Source organism: Symphalangus syndactylus, chromosome 16 (genome assembly GCF_028878055.3).
Source record: "Symphalangus syndactylus isolate Jambi chromosome 16, NHGRI_mSymSyn1-v2.1_pri, whole genome shotgun sequence".
Lineage (NCBI taxonomy): Eukaryota > Metazoa > Chordata > Mammalia > Primates > Hylobatidae > Symphalangus > Symphalangus syndactylus.
In genome coordinates, this window is record NC_072438.2 from 1655096 (window position 1) to 1672153 (window position 17058).

Genomic DNA, 17058 nt, shown 5'->3' on the forward strand with positions numbered 1-17058 from the left:
CCTTCTGTCCTTTAACTCAGATGTCACCCACACTGTGTGTCTTTCTGGATTGCTTCTTATTTAACTGTTGCTTCTCATAGTTTACATACCTCCTCCTGTACCACACTATCAACATTTCTCAAGCTGCACTATATGCTGGGTTGTGTCTTTATTTATTTATAAGTTCCTTGATAATTCGGACTATATATTAGTATATTCAAAAAATACTTATGAAGTGTTTACTTTGGGTCAGGAATTATTGAGTGAAGGAAATTGACCAAAACTCTGCCATCATGAAGCTCGCATTCTAACTTAGGGAGACAGATAACAGACAATGAGCCACATAAATATGCAAAGTATCGTAAGTTAGATGGTGAAAAGTAATCCTGGATGGGGATCAGATAATTTTGATAGGATAATTTTTAACTGGGTAGTCAAGAAAGGCCGCACAGAGAAGATGGCAATTGGAAGAACAAGGTGGTGAGAACTGCTGAGTCTGGAGCAAACACACAATTTGGAGCAGTAGAAGATTCCAGAAGTAACAGTATAGAGGCGAAGAAGTGGGAATTGTGTGGAGTCTTTTACTTGCTGTTGTAATGACCTTGGCTATGCTTTGAAGTGAGGTGGAAAGTTGGCAGGGACCTTAGTTTTCTTTTTAATAATTCACTATGAATTTTGAACGGTCACTATTATAGACTCAATAATTTTGCTTTATTACTCTTGCAATTGACTACAAAAGAGCGTATTGAAGAAATGTTAAATTCTAATTTAAACTGATTGAAATAGGTTTTTATCTTTTTATGTTTCTCATCACTGAATATCTCATTTTTAATTAGTTTGAAAGCATTCTAAGATAGTGAGCCAATGCAATTTAGCATAATGCATAACTTATTATTCATCAGATTTAGGTATTTAACCGAGGATGCTAATTAGGAAAGTAACTTGTTCTGTTGGATGATTTTGATAAAGCTACTTTCAAATGATTATCACATCCATTGATGTCATATTAAGTTGTGTTTCTGGAAACCAAATTTAGGCAGTGGTAATGAGTTAATATCTCTAAGTGGATACCTTTTATCTCTACAGTCAAGGATACTTGAAAGTGGAAAAACATACTGGCTTCAAGTCTTGGGAACTAGGACTTACCGGAAATGTGTGTGTTTTTTTTGTTTCCTGGTGGAATTGTCTTCTCGGAAAGATGGTGTTTCCTTTTCAATAGGAAAAAATTGATCCTATGCTGCTTTACTTTAATGCTTTGCTTTTGTCAAAATAGTGTTTTCTTAGGAAAATTAACCTATCATAATATAATGAAAAGAGAAATGCTGAAGACACAAAATGATGTCCATGTTAATATTGAGTAGGAAGCATCAAGGGACATGAGAAGAGGGAAGCGAAGAGAGGGAGAAGAGAAATTTATAGTGTAACAACAATTAGTAAAAAGGATTAGCATATACATGTAGTCAATAAGTCAATAAATGGCTGTTTATAGAAAGCCTACCAGGCACTAGGGGATATAGCAGTGAAGAAGGCAAAGACACAATTGGCTATACTGTAGTGAGGAGGGAAAGAGGAGGAAGACATACAAATACCTCAACAAAGCAATGGTGTGAAGGGCTATAAAGTACACTACTACGAAGAAGATTACATGTGATAACATGGCTGAGTAAAGCTGTCAAGGAGGAAGGCACTGATCTGGCTGTAGGTATTTCAGAGCATTTTTCTCTCTGAGGAGGTAATATTTCATTTGAGAGTTGAGTGAAGACAAAGAGGAAGGTACTTTGAAGATCTGGGGTGCTCTGAGCAGAAAGAAGGGCAGATATAAAGATTCTGTAATTTAAAAAGAGAGCTTGATAGTTTCTTACAAAGAAAAGAAGGCCGGTTTGGCTGGAATGTCCATGAAGGAAGAGCATGGAGAGAGATTACATGAGTGTTCTCAGGGACCAAATCTAGATCTTATATCAAAATGTGAATATAAATTAACTACATTGAAAAGTGTATGATGGATGTGTGATACGATGAGGTTAGCTCTTAGGAGGGTGTACTATTGTGGAAGGGTACACTAGTGAAGGAAGGGGGTTCATTTAGCTGACTATTGCACCTGTCCAGTTGAAGGATGATGGTAGTTGGGATTATGAGTGTAGCAATAAAGTTGGAGAAAATCAGTTGAGATTGGAAGTTGATTTGAAGATGATTGAATTTACTGAGCAAGAATTATATCAAGGTATTTGGATTTAGGGACATGGGGGATTATGGTCACTTTTAGTGATATGGCAAAGTCTTGATGACATGAGGCAGTTTGCAAGTGACAGAGGTGTGGGTAGGTGCGTATGTGTGATTGATTTTACATTTTTTAATCTTAAATTAAGACGCTAGTTAGAATCCAAGTGGAGACATCAAGTAGGCACTGACAAGTTGACTTGGCTAGAGATGTGAGTTAGATCATCGTAGCCTATAGAGCATGCCTAAAGTCATGAATCTAGGTGAGGGGTTGGAAAACTATTATAGCCCATGAGCCAGATCTGGTCTGCCACCTATTTTTGTATGGCTCATGAGTTATAAGTACGTGTGGCATTTATAAGTCTAAAATGTAAAATACAGGGAAATTTTTCAGCAGGGAAAGTTCCATAAATTTGCCTCTTGGCAACACAAAGCCTGCAATATTTACTATCTGGCTCTTTGTCAAAGATGTTACTGACTCCTGATCTGGATGAAACCCTGTGAGGAGAGAGTGTTGACAGAAGAGAGAGAAGCATCACAGTGGAAATTAAAATTATGTCAACTGAAGTGTGTAGGGTAGAGAATTTAAGCCTGAGTATAACAGTAAGAGATTAAAATAACAGTAAATTCATTATCAGCGTGATCAATGAAACCTTTGGGGGCAAAGAGGAACTATCTTCGTCACACCTTTCACTCACTCATAGAAAGATCTTAGGCAGGAAATATAACTTGTTTGAAGATCTGAGATAAGGCTAATGTAGTTTGGACAAAGAAAGCCAATGGGAGGATGACATTACATCTGGCCAAAGATTTAGGGAAGAGCCAAATACTTCAGGCTTTTTAAAGTGATCTTTAGATAAAGAGGAGGTCATCAAGGCATTCCGAATTTGGAGGATCAAATCACATCTGATGGAAAAAATCTGGCTGTATGTGCATCTAGGATGTAAGGAAGCCAACATGGATGTGAAGTTAAAATTGTCCATTGCAAATAATAAAATGAAGGCCCCAGGTAGCCTTGGCAAGGGCAGATTTGGTATAAAATCCTTATTGGAATGGGCTTAAGCAGTAACGGGAATACGGATCTAGCTGTTGTGTTTAGTGGAATTTTATCAGTCTTTTTGTTGTGTATGATATATAGATGGTCAAAATAAGGAACTTCTACATTTTCGGTTTTTGTTTTATTTTAATTGAGATTTGAATTAAAAATAAGAAACTTTTATTTTGAAACTTGGAGACTGTGTTTAAAAAGTATAGAGTAGGGCTAGAAAAAAACCTAAAACTCTCCTGATGAGGAGAGTGCTAATCGTGACTCTAATAATAATAAAATACTTTTCTGATAATTTTTTGTGTGTTTCATTATTTATATATGTATGGGAAGTTGTACCCTAGCCACATGCCAATTCACCTGGTGAACTTGCTCTTCAACGTGGCACAAATATTTCCTTCTATCTTTAGCCTTCCGGGGTTTCTCACATGGACTATTGGCTCTTCCTACATGAACCTGCTGGTAGTACCCTGTAGGAGACATGCTACTCCATGACAACAGGCACCACGCTGTAGGGGAATTACCATACCTGTCAATCACTATCTCTAGAATGTGGCCTTTCATGAGCCCTGAGATTTCATACTGTTTCTCTGAGCTGTAACAATATTTATATTGAAAAAATAAACATGTTCTTCTATCTTTAATATTTTATATCTTATAATTTGAATATCCCATTTTCATTATACTACTTAGCTGCTAAGTTATGTTATAAAAACAAGTTTTAATTATCTGCAAACACCTTCAAATCTAATCCTTACCGGTGAAGACTGATGTCTGGTTAACATCTGTTAGGACATTTATTTCCATACAGTATTTATAGCGCCTTTTTGTTATTGATTGGTATGATAAATGTGTAACTCTTACACAAAGACAAAATTTTTAGATTTTTGTATTTAAAATACTGGTTATCAAAAGAAAAACCCAGATGTTATTTGTTTATGTTTCTGCTTGAGGTACTGAATCTATTTCAAGTCATATTTCTCAGTATTGATATACTTAATTTTGCTGAAATAATAACACACTAACTTTAGCTACTTTTTTTCTCAGTGTATCTCCTTGTCGCTCACCATTTCCGCCTCATTTCACTTCTCATCTTTATTTCTTTTTCTTTGGTCTTCTTTTACTTTAGGGATTCTTTCAATTTAGAAGTGTTCTTGTTTTCTGTTAATTACTATTCTTCTTGGATGTACACAGTTATCCTTTTCCATTTCATTTGTGAATTCATCTCAGAGGCATTTTGTATGTGCCTTTTACTCATAGCTTCTCAGAAGTCCCTTTCGAGGTTACCGATTTAACATGTCATGTACTATAAGGTTTGCATGGCATGGTGGCAGCTGACTTTGGTCTTTACAAGGATTGAAATGTTCACTCAACATGGATTGGTAGAATTTATTTTTTCCTTAAACATTTCATCGCCTTGTAAACAAACAAAAGCAAACCCAAGACTCAAAACTGACATTACTATTGGTGCCCCTGGAAATAGCTACCTTCTCACTAAAGTAGATTTTGTCATCCAACTTTATGTGTTGTTGAACACACATGGTGCTGTATGAGCACTCACTCACTAGTCTAGAAAACATTGCTGTGACCAGTTACCAGAAAAATAAATTCAGATTGCTCTTCACCTTCCACAGATGACCCTTCTGAAAGCCATTTGAATTCATTATAAATTATAGTTATATTAGTGTGACTTTAATTCACTTGTAATCTGAACTTTATGTGCAATGCATTTTTTCCCGTGTTTAATCATTTTTGAATGCTAAATCATTTGCAAACAAATGGCTTGTCCTTGAGAAAGAATTTAAGGCTGAAAGTACATTAAGTGCCATCTGGGTATCTGTGTCAATGGTTTTGTCACTACAAATGTGTGTGTGTGTGCATATCACCTACTTTATCACATTTATTTGATAAAATTGATATGCAATCTCTAAATCATTGTGTCTCCAACTTGTGTTATGCCACAAATACAAATTTTTGTCCTAAAGTTGATGGTACCCTTTGTAAAACTAGAAGTTCTCATTTGTGCAAAGGAAGGAAAAATAAAACAAGAAACAAATTCAATAAAAAAATTAAAGGTCAGATTTCTTTTATAGCTGCTGAATTCCTTTCTTTCCTTTCCATCATCCTCACATTCCCAAATCTCAACAAAGTTAAGAAATTAAAACACACATCATGAGATCATATGTTCACCTTGTTCAGGAACTGAAGGATTACATATACAAGACTATACCTTAATAAGTAGAGGGAGAAATATGAAGATATGAATAGAATATGAAAATTTATTATAATGCAGTTGTATTCTAAAGTGTTTCCTAGGCAGGCTAAGAGTATGTTGCCAGGAAATTTTAAGAGACCCACTCCATTATATAGAAGAGGATGTGTGTAGATCTCTTAATTCTGAAATGTTTAGAACTGAGTACAACAGGTCTTTGAATAACGACGTTTCATTCAATGTCATTTCATTATGATGTTGATGAGAAAAAACAAATTGATTCCAATTGGGGTTCACTGTCTGTGTAGAGCTTATGTATTCTCCCCATGTCTGCATTGATATTCTCTGGATGCTCCAGTTTCCTCTCACTTCCCAAGGCTGTGCATGTGAGGTTGATTGACGTGTCTATGTGGTCCCAGTCTGAGTAACTGTGGGTATGTGTGAGTGCACCTGCAATGCGACGGCACCCTGTCCAGGGCTGGTTCCCACATTGCGTCCTGAGCTGACAGGATAGGCTGCGGTCAACTGCAACCCTAAACTGAAATAAGTAGGTAAATAATGATTTTACTAGCTTTTATTAATCTTAAACGTATGAATAGCTGAAATTTATTTCAGCATTTAATATTAGAAGTGTTTTGATCTTTATTTACAAGTTTGTTGACGTTTTAGTTACCAAAAGCCATAGAAGCTTAACTCTTTTGATGTCAACCTATGGTAAAATGGGTTTCGCTGACTGTATTTTTGTACCAATTAACCATCCCCAATTTATCCCTCCGTATGCGTGTATCAAAACATCACGTGACCATAAATATATATACCTATGACCAGTTTTCAAGCACCTGTCAATGATGTTAAGTGAAGACTTATTGTAGTCCTTTTTTGGCATAACGAAAATGTGTGTGTTTTGTTCAAGATTGGAAAAGTTCTTTGTGTAAAGAACTAGACAGTAAATATTATAGGCTTTGCTGGCCATATGTAGTCTCTGTCTCTCCTTCATCTACTCATTCTTCTTCTCCCCTTCCTTCTCCTTCTTTAAACACTTCCAAAATGCCAAAACAATTTTTAGCTCTCAGCCATATGAAGCAAGCCATTGATTAAATTTGGCTTGTAGGCCCATAAGGTGTGAATTCCTTTACATCATCAGAATGCCGCATATATATGAAATGTTATCTATGAGAAATTAATGGGGCTCCCAGCAGAGAGAAATTAGCCTAAGTTAAGTTTGGGCTTTGGAATTCAGGGGAATGCCATGCACAAAAATGCTCTGCTTTTAAAACTAGTTACTAACAGTCCATTTCTGATATCAGAAATACATGAAAACTACCAATTGAACGGACATTATTCACTACTTTAGTGCTGCTACTCCTGTGTGGTGGAAAAAGAATCCAGAAAGTTTTCCTTTCCATTTGAACATTCATGCAATAAAAATTTCCAAATCTTTTTTTGAACAAATTTTTTATCTTATAGCTCTCTTGTGTACTTTATAAGTACGTTTTGCTGCTTATTCTCAGTAACTGTATTGAAACAATCTGTTTTCCTTTATCAATCAAAATAAAATAAGAAATTTAGCTTAATACTAATATTAAGCTGAAGTGCAAGATATATGAAAAAGAGAGAAAAGAAGCAGGATAAACTGACCTTTTGATAACTGCAGAGGACAGCAGATCAAAGACTGGACTTTAACGTCTGACATTTTCAGAATCTATCACAGTAAGTCCACTGGGTCCAGAAATAGGTTTTAATCCTAGATTGAAATGACAATGCTGTCATGACATTGAGTTTGATGGAAAAAGTGAAGTTAAAGTTTTTCTCAATATTTTTTTAAAATCAATGATTGATTTAACTATAAAATGGACTGATTCTGAAGAACTCATTCTGACGTTGGAGGTGAAAATGCTTTTACTCTAATCATTAAAATCAATTTCTCTAGATATCTGACTTTATTCTGCTTTATAACATAAAGAATGAAACTATATTTATTAATGAAGTGTAATCTAGCAAAGTGGCATAAGCATAATTATGAGTCACTTACTAAAGTTGTGTGTTTTTTTCCATTGCATGAAAACCCTGCCTTGTTTTAATTTTTATTGACTCTTTAAAAGCAATTTTAGGTTTGTAGAAAGAAGTGAATAAGCATTCACACGTCATCCTCAGCCTCTACCCCAATTTCCCCGATTTTTAACATCTTGCAATAGTGTGGTACATTTGTTATAGTTGATGAGTCAATATTGGTACATTACTATTGACTAAAGTATGTAGTTTGTATTAGAGTTTACTCCTTGTCTTATGAATTCTGTAGGTTTTGTCAAATGTGTAATGACAAATAATCCTCATTACAGTGTCATACAGAATAATGGATTCACTCTCCTAAAATTCTTCCTTGCTCCATCCGTTCATCGTTTCCTCTACTAATTTATGTAGAAGATAAATTAGTAGATTGAGTTGATGGTTATAGCAGTTTAAAGCACAGATAGAAAACTAGATTGACCTGCCTACCCAGACTGTGCTTCTCACTCTCACTGTGCCCTTTCTTAACCTTTGGAAATGCTTTTATTCATATATAAAATAGGCTATAACTTCATATAGTTGTATTACAAAAAGTTAATGCACAGAAAAAGACTTGTGCTAGGTATATGGTTTCTTCTCAGTTAAATGGAAGCCATTGCGTGTGTTTGTCAATAGAATTCGTCATACTTTATCTCACATATCTTTACGTCATTGTTGGCACATGACATGTTTAGACTGCACAAATCTCCTCCAAATCCCTAATAGTCACTGATCTCTTTACTGTCTCCATAGTTTTGCTTTCTCCAGAAGGTCATGTAGTTGAATCATACGGTATGTAGACTTTTCAGACTGGCTTCTTTCACTTGGCAATATGCATTTAAAGGTTCCTGTGTGTCTTCTGTAGCTTGACAGAATACTATTCCATTGCCTGGATATACCACAGTTTATTTTTCCATTCACTTCCTGAAGGACATTTCGATTTTAGTGATCATGAATAAGGCTCCTGTAACATTCATGGGAAGAAGGCTTTTGTGTGCATGTAAGTTTTCAAATCCTTTAAGTAAATACCGGGAATGTAATTGCTGGGTTGTGTGGTAGGAGTATGTTTAGTTTTATAAGAAACTGCCAAACTGACTGCCAAAGTAGCTGTACTATTCTGCATTCTCACAAGCAATGAATAAAAGTTCCTGTTTCTCCTCACATTTGCCAGCTTTTGGTATCATCAGACTTTTGGATATTGGTCATTTTAATAGTCATGTAATAATATCTCATGGTTGCTGTGACTTGCAGTTCCCTAATGATACATGACTAGTAACTTCAAAATCCCCATTTGACAGCTGTATTTAGACCTTTGGACTATTTTTTAAATGAGTTGTTTTCTTTCTTATTTTTGAGTTCTCTGTATACTTTAAATACCAGTAATTTATCTGATATGTTTTGAAAATGTTTTGAATATGTTTTGAAAAAATTTTCTCCCAACCTGTGGCTTTTGTTTTCATTCTAAGCACAGTTTTAATAACAAAAGTCTTTAATTTTAATGATGCTCAATTTCTCAATTTTTTCTTTGTCTAACCCAATAAATCAGAAAGCTTTTTATCATTTCACATGACTTAATATTCAGGCAAGGTCTATATAGGCCCCTTTCAAACAGTCATAAAGTTTAGAAGCTCTGACCTCACAAACAATAACAACGACAACATAGAAACAAAAATGACAGCTTTTGATGTTGTCTCAGTAATTTCTCAATTCAAGAACAGATTACTGAGCTTTATAAGCAATACGTATAGATATCAATTTCACAATAAAATACCTTATGATATTTATCAAATCACCTTAGTTTTGGTCACTTATTACTATTAGACTAAAATGTAATTTGTCAGACATGAGAAATCCTTTGGAGTATTTTTTAGAGAACCAAGTATTTGTTTTAGCCTTTTCAGTTCTTCTCTTGCTGTTTCTCCAGTATAGTCATTCCAATTGTCTCTATAGATGTATTAATACCAGGTACATAGTAAACACAATTATCTCCCACGTGTACCCCAACCCCCTTCCCTGTTCATGCAGTGAACATAAAGGAAGCAGGTCAAAAGGAAGCAGGTCATGTACCCTGTGATGTGCTGGGTTGTAAGGAAAGGTACACAATTAATGTACCATGTCTGAGTTTTCTTCTTCTCTGTATTTGTTCCATTTAATGCATGTATGTTTTTTATTCCTTAGGCCTCTCCAGTCCTAACACACTCAGGGATACTTGATACAGCTATAAGGCTGTGTCTTTATCAGGTACATTTGGGTTACCCCCGGCCAGGGGTGGGAAATAGAGGAAGTGAATGTCTGTATCCTCATTAAGTATCACACAGAGCAGAAACATAAAGAAGCCTGTGCCATGAATGGGTCTCTTCTTTCTCCAAAAACCACCTACCCCTTCAACTCCCACTGCTTAAAGGAAAATCTTGTATTAGTCTCCCCATTTTCTCCTCAAACTTGCTTTAGCAAAGCAGTTCGTAAACCTCTGTTAATGTATGTCCCCACCCCTAACTCAACACACAGTCTCATGTCACATCACAGAAAAGAAGTTCAAAACAAAACAAAACAAAGCCACAGTCTTATAAGAAAAATAGGTAAGTTTTACAAAAGTTGTGTACTGTATCTCTGCTTTGAATTTTGTCATTGGCCAAGGATAGTAAAACTCTTGGAAAACTATAAAACAGGAACTTACGTAATATGTTTTACCCAAGATTTTTCAAACATTTTTGGAAGGATACTTATTAACATCTTGCAGAGGTAATGTTACATGAAAAACTTAGCATAAGACCAATCAGGTATTCTATGCAATAATGCAGATATATGAAAAAATAATATAATGAAATAAATGACTTTTCAAAAGGTATTGATCCTAGATACACATTCTTTTTTTGGTTCAGGTGAGGCAATTAGAATGTGAAAAAAAGAAGCATAGAACAACTGTCTAATGAGAGGGACGAATGCTCCTGGGTGGAAAGTTATTAGAAGATAAATTAGTAGATTGACACTTTTGTGTAGTTTATATTTGGAGACATTCCTTTTTCCACTATAACCCTCTTAGCGCTCCGAATCTCCACTTGCATTTTCTACAGAAAGTGTGTTTCAGAACGGCTCAATCAAAACTAAGGTTCAACTCTTTTAGTTGAACAAACAGAACAGAAAGAAGTTTCACACAATTCTTCTGTGTAGTTTTTATTTGTAGACATTCTTTTTCCCAATATAGGCCTCTTAGCGCTCAGAATGTCCAATTGCAGTTTCTACAGAAAGAGTGTTTCAGAAAGGCTCAATCAAAAGTAAGGTTCAACTCTGTTAGTTGAATGCACAGAACAGAAAGAAGTTTCATACAATGCTTCTGTGTAGTTTATATTTGAACATATTCTTTTTTCCACTATTACCCACTTAGCGCTACGAATGTCCAGTTGCATTTTCTACAGACAGAGTGTTTCAAAACTGCTCAATCAAAAGTATGGTTTAACTCTGTTAGCTGAATGCTCAGATCAGAAAGAAGTTTCACAGAATGCTTCTGTGTAGTTTATATTTGAATATATTCCTTTTTCCACTACTACGCTCTTAGCGCTCCAAATGTCCAGTTGCATTTTCTACAGAAAGAGTGTTCAGATCTGCTCAATCAAAAGTATGGTTTAACTCTGTTAGCTGAATGCACAGATCAGAAAGAAGTTTCACCGAATGATTCTGGGTAATTTATATTTGAAGACATTCCTTTTTCCACTATTACCCTCTTAGCGCTCCGAATCTCCACTTGCATTTTCTACAAAAAGAGTGTTTCATAACTGCTCAATCAAAAATAAGTTTTATCTCTGTTAACTGAATTTACAGATCAGAAATTAGTTTCACAGAATGCATCTGTGTAGTTTTTATTTGAAGATATTCTTTTTCCCAATGTAGGCCTCTTAGCGCTTAGCATGTCCAATTGCAGTTTCTACAGAAAGAGTGTTTCAGAACGGCTCAATCAAAAGTAAGGTTCAACTCTGTTAGTTGAATGCACAGAACAGAAAGAATTTTCACAGAATGCTACTGTGTAGTTTATATTTGAATATATTCCTTTTTCCACTATTACCCTCTTAGCGCTCCGAATGTCCAATTGCATTTTCTACAGAAAGAGTTTTCAGAACTGCGCAATCAAAAGTATGGTTTAACTCTGTTAGCTTAATGAACATATCAGAAATAATTTTCACACAATGCTTCTGTGTAGTTTTTATTTGAAGATATTATTTTTCCCAATAGAGGCCTCTTAGCGCTCAGAATGTCCAATTGCAGTTTCTACAGAAAGAGTGTTTCAGAAAGGCTCAATCAAAAGTAAGGTTCAACTCTGTTAGTTGAATGCACAGAACAGAAAGAAGTTTCATACAATGCTTCTGTGTAGTTTATATTTGAACATATTCTTTTTTCCACTATTACCCACTTAGCGCTACGAATGTCCAGTTGCATTTTCTACAGACAGAGGGTTTCAAAACTGCTCAAACAAAAGTATGGTTTAACTCTGTTAGCTGAATGCTCAGATCAGAAAGAAGTTTCACAGAAGGCTTCTGTGTAGTTTATATTTGAATATATTCCTTTTTCCACTACTACTCTCTTAGCGCTCCAAATGTCCAGTTGCATTTTCTACAGAAAGAGTGTTCAGATCTGCTCAATCAAAGGTATGGTTTAACTCTGTTAGCTGAATGCACAGATCAGAAAGAAGTTTCACAGAATGATTCTGTGTAGTTTATATTTGGAGACATTCCTTTTTCCACTATTACCCCCTTAGCGCTCCGAATCTCCACTTGCATTTTCTACAGAAAGAGTGTTTCAGAACGGCTCAATCAAAACTAAAGTTCAACTCTTTTAGTTGAACAAACAGAACAGAAAGAAGTTTCACACAATTCTTCTGTGTAGTTTTTATTTGTAGACATTCTTTTTCCCAATATAGGCCTCTTAGCGCTCAGAATGTCCAATTGCAGTTTCTACAAAAGAGTGTTTCAGATCGGCTCAATCAAAAGTAAGGTTCAACTCTGTTAGTTGAATGCACAGAACAGAAAGAAGTTTCATACAATGCTTCTGTGTAGTTTATATTTGAACATATTCTTTTTTCCACTATTACCCACTTAGCGCTACGAATGTCCAGTTGCATTTTCTACAGACAGAGGGTTTCAAAACTGCTCAATCAAAAGTATGGTTTAACTCTGTTAGCTGAATGCTCAGATCAGAAAGAAGTTTCACAGAATGCTTCTGTGTAGTTTATATTTGAATATATTCCTTTTTCCACTAATACGCTCTTAGCGCTCCAAATGTCCAGTTGCATTTTCTACAGAAAGAGTGTTCAGATCTGCTCAATCAAAAGTATGGTTTAACTCTGTTAGCTGAATGCACAGATCAGAAAGAAGTTTCACCGAATGATTCTGTGTAGTTTATATTTGAAGACATTCCTTTTTCCACTATTACCCTCTTAGCCCTCCGAATCTCCACTTGCATTTTCTACAAAAAGAGTGTTTCATAACTGCTCAATCAAAAATATGTTTTATCTCTGTTAACTGAATTTACATATCAGAAATAAGTTTCACAGAATGCATCTGTGTAGTTTTTATTTGAAGATATTCTTTTTCCCAATGTAGGCCTCTTAGCGCTTAGCATGTCCAATTGCAGTTTCTACAGAAAGAGTGTTTCAGAACGGCTCAATCAAAAGTAAGGTTCAACTCTGTTAGTTGAATGCACAGAACAGAAAGAATTTTCACAGAATGCTACTGTGTAGTTTATATTTGAATATATTCCTTTTTCCACTATTACCCTCTTAGCGCTCCGAATGTCCACTTGCATTTTCTACAGAAAGAGTGTTCAGAACTGCGCAATCAAAAGTATGGTTTAACTCTGTTAGCTTAATGAACATATCAGAAATAAGTTTCACACAATGCTTCTGTGTAGTTTTTATTTGAAGATATTATTTTTCCCAATATAGGCCTCTTAGCGCTCAGTATGTCCAATTGCAGTTTCTACAGAAAGAGTGTTTCAGAAAGGCTCAATCAAAAGTAAGGTTCAACTCTGTTAGTTGAATGCACAGAACAGAAAGAAGTTTCATACAATGCTTCTGTGTAGTTTATATTTGAACATATTCTTTTTTCCACTATTACCCACTTAGCGCTACGAATGTCCAGTTGCATTTTCTACAGACAGAGTGTTTCAAAACTGCTCAATCAAATGTATGGTTTAACTCTGTTAGCTGAATGCTCAGATCAGAAAGAAGTTTCACAGAATGCTTCTGTGTAGTTTATATTTGAATATATTCCTTTTTCCACTACTACTCTCTTAGCGCTCCAAATGTCCAGTTGCATTTTCTACAGAAAGAGAGTTCAGATCTGCTCAATCAAAAGTATGGTTTAACTCTGTTAGCTGAATGCACAGATCAGAAAGAAGTTTCACACAATGATTCTGTGTAGTTTATATTTGGAGACATTCCTTTTTCCACTATTACCCTCTTAGCGCTCCGAATCTCCACTTGCATTTTCTACAGAAAGAGTGTTTCAGAACGGCTCAATCAAAACTAAGGTTCAACTCTTTTAGTTGAACAAACAGAACAGAAAGAAGTTTCACACAATTCTTCTGTGTAGTTTTTATTTGTAGACATTCTTTTTCCCAATATAGGCCTCTTAGCACTCAGAATGTCCAATTGCAGTTTCTACAGAAAGAGTGTTTCAGAACGGCTCAATCAAAAGTAAGGTTCAACTCTGTTAGTTGAATGCACAGAACACAAAGAAGTTTCATACAATGCTTCTGTGTAGTTTATATTTGAACATATTCTTTTTTCCACTATTACCCACTTAGCGCTACGAATGTCCAGTTGCATTTTCTACAGACAGAGTGTTTCAAAACTGCTCAATCAAAAGTATGGTTTAACTCTGTTAGCTGAATGCTCAGATCAGAAAGAAGTTTCACAGAATGCTTCTGTGTAGTTTATATTTGAATATATTCCTTTTTCCACTACTACGCTCTTAGCGCTCCAAATGTCCAGTTGCATTTTCTACAGAAAGAGTGTTCAGATCTGCTCAATCAAAAGTATGGTTTAACTCTGTTAGCTGAATGCACAGATCAGAAAGAAGTTTCACCGAATGATTCTGTGTAGTTTATATTTGAAGACATTCCTTTTTCCACTATTACCCTCTTAGCGCTCCGAATCTCCACTTGCATTTTCTACAAAAAGAGTGTTTCATAACTGCTCAATCAAAAATATGTTTTATCTCTGTTAACTGAATTTACAGATCAGAAATAAGTTTCACAGAATGCATCTGTGTAGTTTTTATTTGAAGATATTCTTTTTCCCAATGTAGGCCTCTTAGCGCTTAGCATGTCCAATTGCAGTTTCTACAGAAAGAGTGTTTCAGAACGGCTCAATCAAAAGTAAGGTTCAACTCTGTTAGCTGAATGCACAGAACAGAAAGAATTTTCACAGAATGCTACTGTGTAGTTTATATTTGAATATATTACTTTTTCCACTATTACCCTCTTAGCGCTCCGAATGTCCACTTGCATTTTCTACAGAAAGAGTGTTCAGAACTGCGCAATCAAAAGTATGGTTTAACTCTGTTAGCTTAATGAACATATCAGAAATAAGTTTCACACAATGCTTCTGTGTAGTTTTTATTTGAAGATATTATTTTTCCCAATAGAGGCCTCTTAGCGCTCAGAATGTCCAATTGCAGGTTCTACAGAAAGAGTGTTTCAGAAAGGCTCAATCAAAAGTAAGGTTCAACTCTGTTAGTTGAATGCACAGAACAGAAAGAAGTTTCATACAATGCTTCTGTGTAGTTTATATTTGAACATACTCTTTTTTCCACTATTACCCACTTAGCGCTACGAATGTCCAGTTGCATTTTCTACAGACAGAGTGTTTCAAAACTGCTCAATCAAAAGTATGGTTTAACTCTGTTAGCTGAATGCTCAGATCAGAAAGAAGTTTCACAGAATGCTTCTGTGTAGTTAATATTTGAATATATTCCTTTTTCCACTACTACTCTCTTAGCGCTCCAAATGTCCAGTTGCATTTTCTACAGAAAGAGTGTTCAGATCTGCTCAATCAAAAGTATGTTTTAACTCTGTTAGCTGAATGCACAGATCAGAAAGAAGTTTCACAGAATGATTCTGTGTAGTTTATATTTGGAGACATTCCTTTTTCCACTATTACCCTCTTAGCGCTCCGAATCTCCACTTGCATTTTCTACAGAAAGTGTGTTTCAGAACGGCTCAATCAAAACTAAGGTTCAACTCTTTTAGTTGAACAAACAGAACAGAAAGAAGTTTCACACAATTCTTCTGTGTAGTTTTTATTTGTAGACATTCTTTTTCCCAATATAGGCCTCTTAGCGCTCAGAATGTCCAATTGCAGTTTCTACAGAAAGAGTGTTTCAGAACGGCTCAATCAAAAGTAAGGTTCAACTCTGTTAGTTGAATGCACAGAACAGAAAGAAGTTTCATACAATGCTTCTGTGTAGTTTATATTTGAACATATTCTTTTTTCCACTATTACCCACTTAGCGCTACGAATGTCCAGTTGCATTTTCTACAGACAGAGTGTTTCACAACTGCTCAATCAAAAGTATGGTTTAACTCTGTTAGCTGAATGCTCAGATCAGAAAGAAGTTTCACAGAATGCTTCTGTGTAGTTTATATTTGAATATATTCCTTTTTCCACTACTACGCTCTTAGCGCTCCAAATGTCCAGTTGCATTTTCTACAGAAAGAGTGTTCAGATCTGCTCAATCAAAAGTATGGTTTAACTCTGTTAGCTGAATGCACAGATCAGAAAGAAGTTTCACCGAATGATTCTGTGTAGTTTATATTTGAAGACATTCCTTTTTCCACTATTACCCTCTTAGCGCTCCGAATCTCCACTTGCATTTTCTACAAAAAGAGTGTTTCATAACTGCTCAATCAAAAATATGTTTTATCTCTGTTAACTGAATTTACAGATCAGAAATAAGTTTCACAGAATGCATCTGTGTAGTTTTTATTTGAAGATATTCTTTTTCCCAATGTAGGCCTCTTAGCGCTTAGCATGTCCAATTGCAGTTTCTACAGAAAGAGTGTTTCAGAACGGCTCAATCAAAAGTAAGGTTCAACTCTGTTAGTTGAATGCACAGAACAGAAAGAATTTTCACAGAATGCTACTGTGTAGTTTATATTTGAATATATTCCTTTTTCCACTATTACCCTCTTAGCGCTCAGAATGTCCACTTGCATTTTCTACAGAAAGAGTGTTCAGAACTGCGCAATCAAAAGTATGGTTTAACTCTGTTAGCTTAATGAACATATCAGAAATAAGTTTCACACAATGCTTCTGTGTAGTTTTTATTTGAAGATATTATTTTTCCCAATAGAGGCCTCTTAGCGCTCAGAATGTCCAATTGCAGTTTCTACAGAAAGAGTGTTTCAGAAAGGCTCAATCAAAAGTAAGGTTCAACTCTGTTAGTTGAATGCACAGAACAGAAAGAAGTTTCATACAATGCTTCTGTGTAGTTTATATTTGAACATACTCTTTTTTCCACTATTACCCACTTAGCGCTACGAATGTCCAGTTGCATTTTCCACA